This window comes from Humulus lupulus, chromosome X, assembly GCF_963169125.1.
Source record: "Humulus lupulus chromosome X, drHumLupu1.1, whole genome shotgun sequence".
Classification (NCBI taxonomy): Eukaryota; Viridiplantae; Streptophyta; class Magnoliopsida; order Rosales; family Cannabaceae; genus Humulus; species Humulus lupulus.
In genome coordinates, this window is record NC_084802.1 from 236126874 (window position 1) to 236132215 (window position 5342).

General features: G+C 38.1%; 1 non-coding gene across 1 annotated transcript; it reads right to left on the reverse strand.

Moving 5' to 3' along the window:
• Positions 1-1142: 1142 nt before the first annotated feature.
• Positions 1143-1249, reverse strand: LOC133807645 (small nucleolar RNA R71). Its single transcript, XR_009879546.1, has one exon. It is a non-coding gene; the product is annotated as a small nucleolar RNA R71 (small nucleolar RNA).
• Positions 1250-5342: the final 4093 nt, after the last annotated feature.

The window sequence follows — 5342 nt, forward strand, 5'->3', positions numbered from 1 at the left end:
TGGTTTATGTGATTTATGGATGTATTCATTGCTTCCTATTGTTTGAATTGACCATAGAAATATAGGGAATTCGCATTAGGTCGAGTTTTCTATCTCTTAACTAGAATAGTTAACACTTTTGCATGCCTATCATTTCAGTGAGAAGAGTTTTAGTAGTAATTGCATTAAAGATTAATAGAGTGGATAGTAGAGAAGATTAGGATTCCTAATTACTTTACGGTGAATTTAATCCTTGAGTTCTTGTTATTATTTGATTTCTGCAATTTTTATTTAATTCTGTTTTCTTGTTTTAAAAATTCACAAATCTAATTTTCATTAGTCAAATAGAAACCAAAAATTAATTATTTGGTAATTGATAAATCAGTCTCCGTGGGAACGATACCGGTCTTACCGGAATAAACTACAAAAGCGATTACGTATACTTGCGTAGCCTTAAAATATCGCAACAAGTTTTTGGCGCCGTTGCCGGGGACTGAAAATAATTATCAATATCAGCCTGATTAATTTTTATTCTAATTTGATTTTAATTTCTCTTGTTTCTAATCTGTTTAGTTGCTTAGTTTGTCTATCTCAGGTGAACTGTGTTATATGCGTAGCAGAAGAGGAGCAGACAATCTTGTTCCTTTGAATCCTAAGATTGAAAAGCCTTGCAAGCAAAACAGAAAGAACAAGAGGGAGGCCCAAAAATCTGTGAAGATGGCACAGAATGATGGGGATGGCAGGAATGTTTTAATTCCTGGAATTGCACAAGGGGTCAGGCTCAGAACAATGCTGAGAGAAGCCTGGGAGACTATGTACTGCGCACTCTGACGGGAGTACAAAACAGTATACGCCCACCAGCTGTAGAGGCTAACAACTTTGAGATCAAGCCAGCTATTCTACAAATGGTGCAATCCTCTGTTCAATTTAATGGGTTGCCTTCTGAAGATCCTCACACCCATTTGTCTAATTTTTTGGTGCTATGTGGAACTTTCAGATACAATGGGGTGAGTGATGATGCTATTAAGCTTAGGCTTTTCCCATTTTCTCTGAGGGACAGAGCTAAAAGTTGGCTGAACTCGTTGCAACCAAACTCTATTGTCACCTGGCAAGATCTAGCTCAGAAGTTTTTGTCAAAATTCTTCCCTCCGTCCAAAGCTGCTAAATTGAGGGGAGAGATCAATAATTTTTGCCAGAATGATGGAGAGTCATTGTATGAGGCTTGGGAATGGTTCAAGGAACTCTTGAGAAGATGTCCTCATCATGGCATTGAACAGTGGATGTTAGTACAGAATTTCTACAATGGTTTATGTCCTACAACCAGAACCATTATTGATGCTGCAGCGGGTGGTACTTTTATGAGCAAGAGTGCAACTGGAGCTTATGAGCTGCTAGAGGACATGGCCACAAACAATCATCAGTGGTCCGAAGAAAGATCATCAGGAGTCAGAAAGGTAGCTCGGGTGCATGAGCTGGATGCAATCACTGCTCTAACAGCACAAGTAGCCTCCTTGACAAAACAGTTACAACAGAGCACTGTATCTGCTAATGCGGTTCAAATGGCAGCCAGGTGTGAAATCTGTGGTGGTCCTCACTTTTTTGATCAGTGTCCTACCAATATTAATAATAACATTTTGATGGATCAAGATCAGGTTCAAGCGGTGGGAAACTTTCAGAGGCCAGTAAATAATCCATTCGCCAATACTTACAATCCTGGGTGGCGAAATCATCCTAATTTTTCTTGGAGGAATAATCAAGGCCAGCAACCTCAGTTTCAGGGTCAATTTCATAATAATATGCCTCAGCCACCAATGCATCAAGGCTCTTCATCACAACAACCTAGGCCTCAACAGTCAATGAATCAAGCTCCACCTGAAAGGCCTAATGAATTGCAAGCTGCATTATTGACTCTCACCAACACTCAAACACAATTTATGACAGAAACTTGCTCTTCCATCAAGAATCTTGAGATGGTCAATTGGCAAATATGTTACAAAGTAGGCCTCAAGGAAATTTTCCAAGTAATACAGAGGTGAATCCTAAAGAGCAGTGCAATGCAATCTCTTTGAGGAGTGGGAAAAAGTTGGAAGAGCCAGTCAAGAAGTCTATACCTGCACCAAAAATTGAAGTTGAGAATGAGGGTAAGGTAGAAGAAGAGGTTATGAAGACCTTGAGAAGAATCAGTCACGAGTGAGTTATGAGCACCACATCAAGATTCCATATCCTCAGCGACTTCAAAAGAAGACACTTGACAAACAATTTTCGAAATTTCTAGATATTTTTCGAAAACTTCACATTAACATACCTTTTGCCGAGGCACTTGAACAAATGCCAAGTTATGTGAAGTTTATGAAGGAAATACTGTCCAAGAAGAGGAAGATGGAGGATTATGAGACGGTGGCACTCACTGAAGAGTGTAGCGCCATTCTGCAAAGGAAGCTTCCTCAGAAACTGAGAGATCCTGGGAGTTTCACAATACCCTGCACTATTGGGAATTTTGAGAGCATAAATGCTCTATGTGATTTGGGGGCGAGCATTAATCTAATGCCGCTTTCTGTGTTCAAAAGATTGAAGCTTGGGGAAGCAAGACCTACAACAGTGACTCTTCAGTTGGCAGACAGATCAATAGCACATCCTCGGGGTATTATTGAAGATGTTTTGGTAAAAGTGGACAAGTTCATCGTCCCAGCAGACTTTATTGTACTTGATATGGAGGAGGATGCCAACGTCCCAATCATTCTTGGAAGACCATTCTTAGCCATAGGACGAGCTGTAATCGACGTACAAAAGGGGGAGTTAAGGTTGAGAGTCCAAAATGAAGAAATAAGTTTTAATGTTTTTACAGCAACTGAAATTCCTACCTGTTGTAGAGTTGACGTGGTGAATGATTGTCAAGATTCAATTGGTAAAAAGAAGAAGAAGACCAAAGAACGATTTCGAACAGTTCGACGTCGTATGAAAAGATTATTGTGTGGCAAGTTTGAAGGTGCCGATGACATTGGGGATAGTTTCAATATTCTCAACAGTAGAAGGGAATTCCCCTCGTATGACACGATGGCTCTCAAGGATGCAAGGGGTGGACTTGACCCAAGTTAAAGGTGTAGAGAGATCAACGTCCGGCTAAATGACGTTAACGACAGCGCTTTTGGGAGGCATCCCATTCTGTTAGTTGTTTTGCTTTAGTTTTGAACAATTTTTAAGTGTTGTTTTGGTTTTTATTATTTTGGACAATTGTTGGATTATTTTTGTAAGTTAAACCGTGAAAAGCGTGAGAATTACTTCACTCCTCCGCCTCAGTACTCTCCATACCAGTGGCCACCACCGCCACCTCCTCCGCCATACTGATGTGGCGTTAGGTAAGTTCTCTTCCTTTGTTCTTTTCTTTATCACATTGGGGGCAATGTGCATCTTAAGTTTGGGGGGAGCTTATTTTGTTTTATTTTTATTTTGTGCGTTGTTTAGTTTAGCTTTTAGTCTCTTGTGTTATTTTCTGTTGTTGTTTAGTGTAACTGTTAAGCCATCATTCTTGTCTGTTGTTGCTTTGCCTTTGCTCGTGAAAAGGAAATTGAATTCAACTGTGTGCTTGGTTCAATTGTTTTAGAGTTTAATTTAAAGGTTTTGTGGGAAATTTTTAATATGTTTTGAAAATGCAACATTTTGGATTTTATTATATATGTTTTACTAGGGTTGGTGGTATGACAATTTGAATTTGATAGAACTTGCATTATTTGGCCTTTGAGGCGAAATCCTTGATGACATGTGTTTTGAAAAGTGATTTAGGCAATTTTATTGGATTGATTGTGCCTTTAAAGCCAACCTTGATTTAATTTTCCCTAGATACCCTCTTTGAGCCTAAAAGTCTACCTTTTATTGTTAAACACTTGTTTTGAGCTTAACCGAATACTTTATTATTTTTTCAGTTCCAAGATTTGTACCATGAGCGTATAAAATATAAAAGGGGATTGATTTATAATGGGTGTTACTCTTGTGTATTGGTGTTGGCAATAGAAAAATTCAAGAAAAAAAAATGAGATTTGAGAGAAACTACTTTTCTTTTGATGTTCCCATTAAAATGCATAAGTTTGGGGGAAATGTAGTATAAAAAAAAAATCTAGTTTTTAAATTTCTCAATCTTTGGAAATAAAGAGGATCTTTGGGTTGTGTTAAATTGTGTTGTGAATATCAAGATTAGGTGTAAAGTTTATATGCTTATGGTAATGTTGAGCCTAAATGACAATTTCATCTACCCTTGCCTAAGCCTAACACTATAACCCGCGAAAGTCCTTTTGATTTCAAAACATGTGTTATTGACATTAGTGGAGAAGGTTAAGTAATGCAAGCATATTGAAAAATTGGTTTGTGGAATTGTCTGGAATGAGTTGAGCATATATGATAGAGTCCAAGTGTTGTAGTCATTTTCGTGATATATTATTGATTTCCCTAATTGAACTTTACAAATTGAACTTTAAGGCAATTGAGCTGAAATTCTGGTTATTATTATTGCAATTGAGATTTCATGAGTTTGGCAAAGCAGTGTAGATGGTAATGATGGTTTAGCTTGTTCGTTTTGTGTTTGTTTCTTTTTGTTAGTTTAACTTGGTCTTTACTCGAGGGCGAGTAAAGGATAAGTTTGGGGGAATTTGTTAGGGTCATTTTAGGTGTGTTTTAGGGATCGTTTTAGGTTGTGTTTTTAGTTATTTAGGATTGTTTAGTGCAGATTTACGCTTGTTTTATTTTTGTTTCAGGTTTTAATGGTCAAGTGCATACTATGGCATGAGATGAGAAGAAACACGTTAAAAATGATGAATAAGATGGATTTAGTGTTGATTGTGGAGTTTCAAGACATCATGTGTGGAAGATACTACATTAAAGAGGCTCAGCACACGTCGTTTATGTTCTATAAATCAAGTCTGAGAATTTATGCCACATTTTGACAAGGATTTAATCTCTTTCTGGAAATACGTCTCGAAATAGAAGTTGTAGATATTTCTCTTAGATTTCCACAGCTTTTTGAATCATTCAATTCGGAGTTATATTGAAGGAGTTATGATCAAAATACAATGAGCTAACACTGCAAGCTGTTCAAAACGAGTCAGTTTTATTCTGTGCAAAGTAGCGCCCCAGTGCTACAAACCAACGCCCCAGCGCTGCCGAGAAACAAAGAGCATATTTTTTATGCGGGTTATAGCGCCTAGGCGCTACGTTTCAGAGCCCCAGCGCCATCAATTTTCCAGAAACGTGTTTTGAGACTTATTTATAGCGCCTCAGCGCTATCCCGTAGCGCCCCAGCGCTAGGGTCCGTACGGAAACACAATTTAGGGGAATTTTCAGGGGTAATCTTGTCTTTTCATGCAAAAATGAAT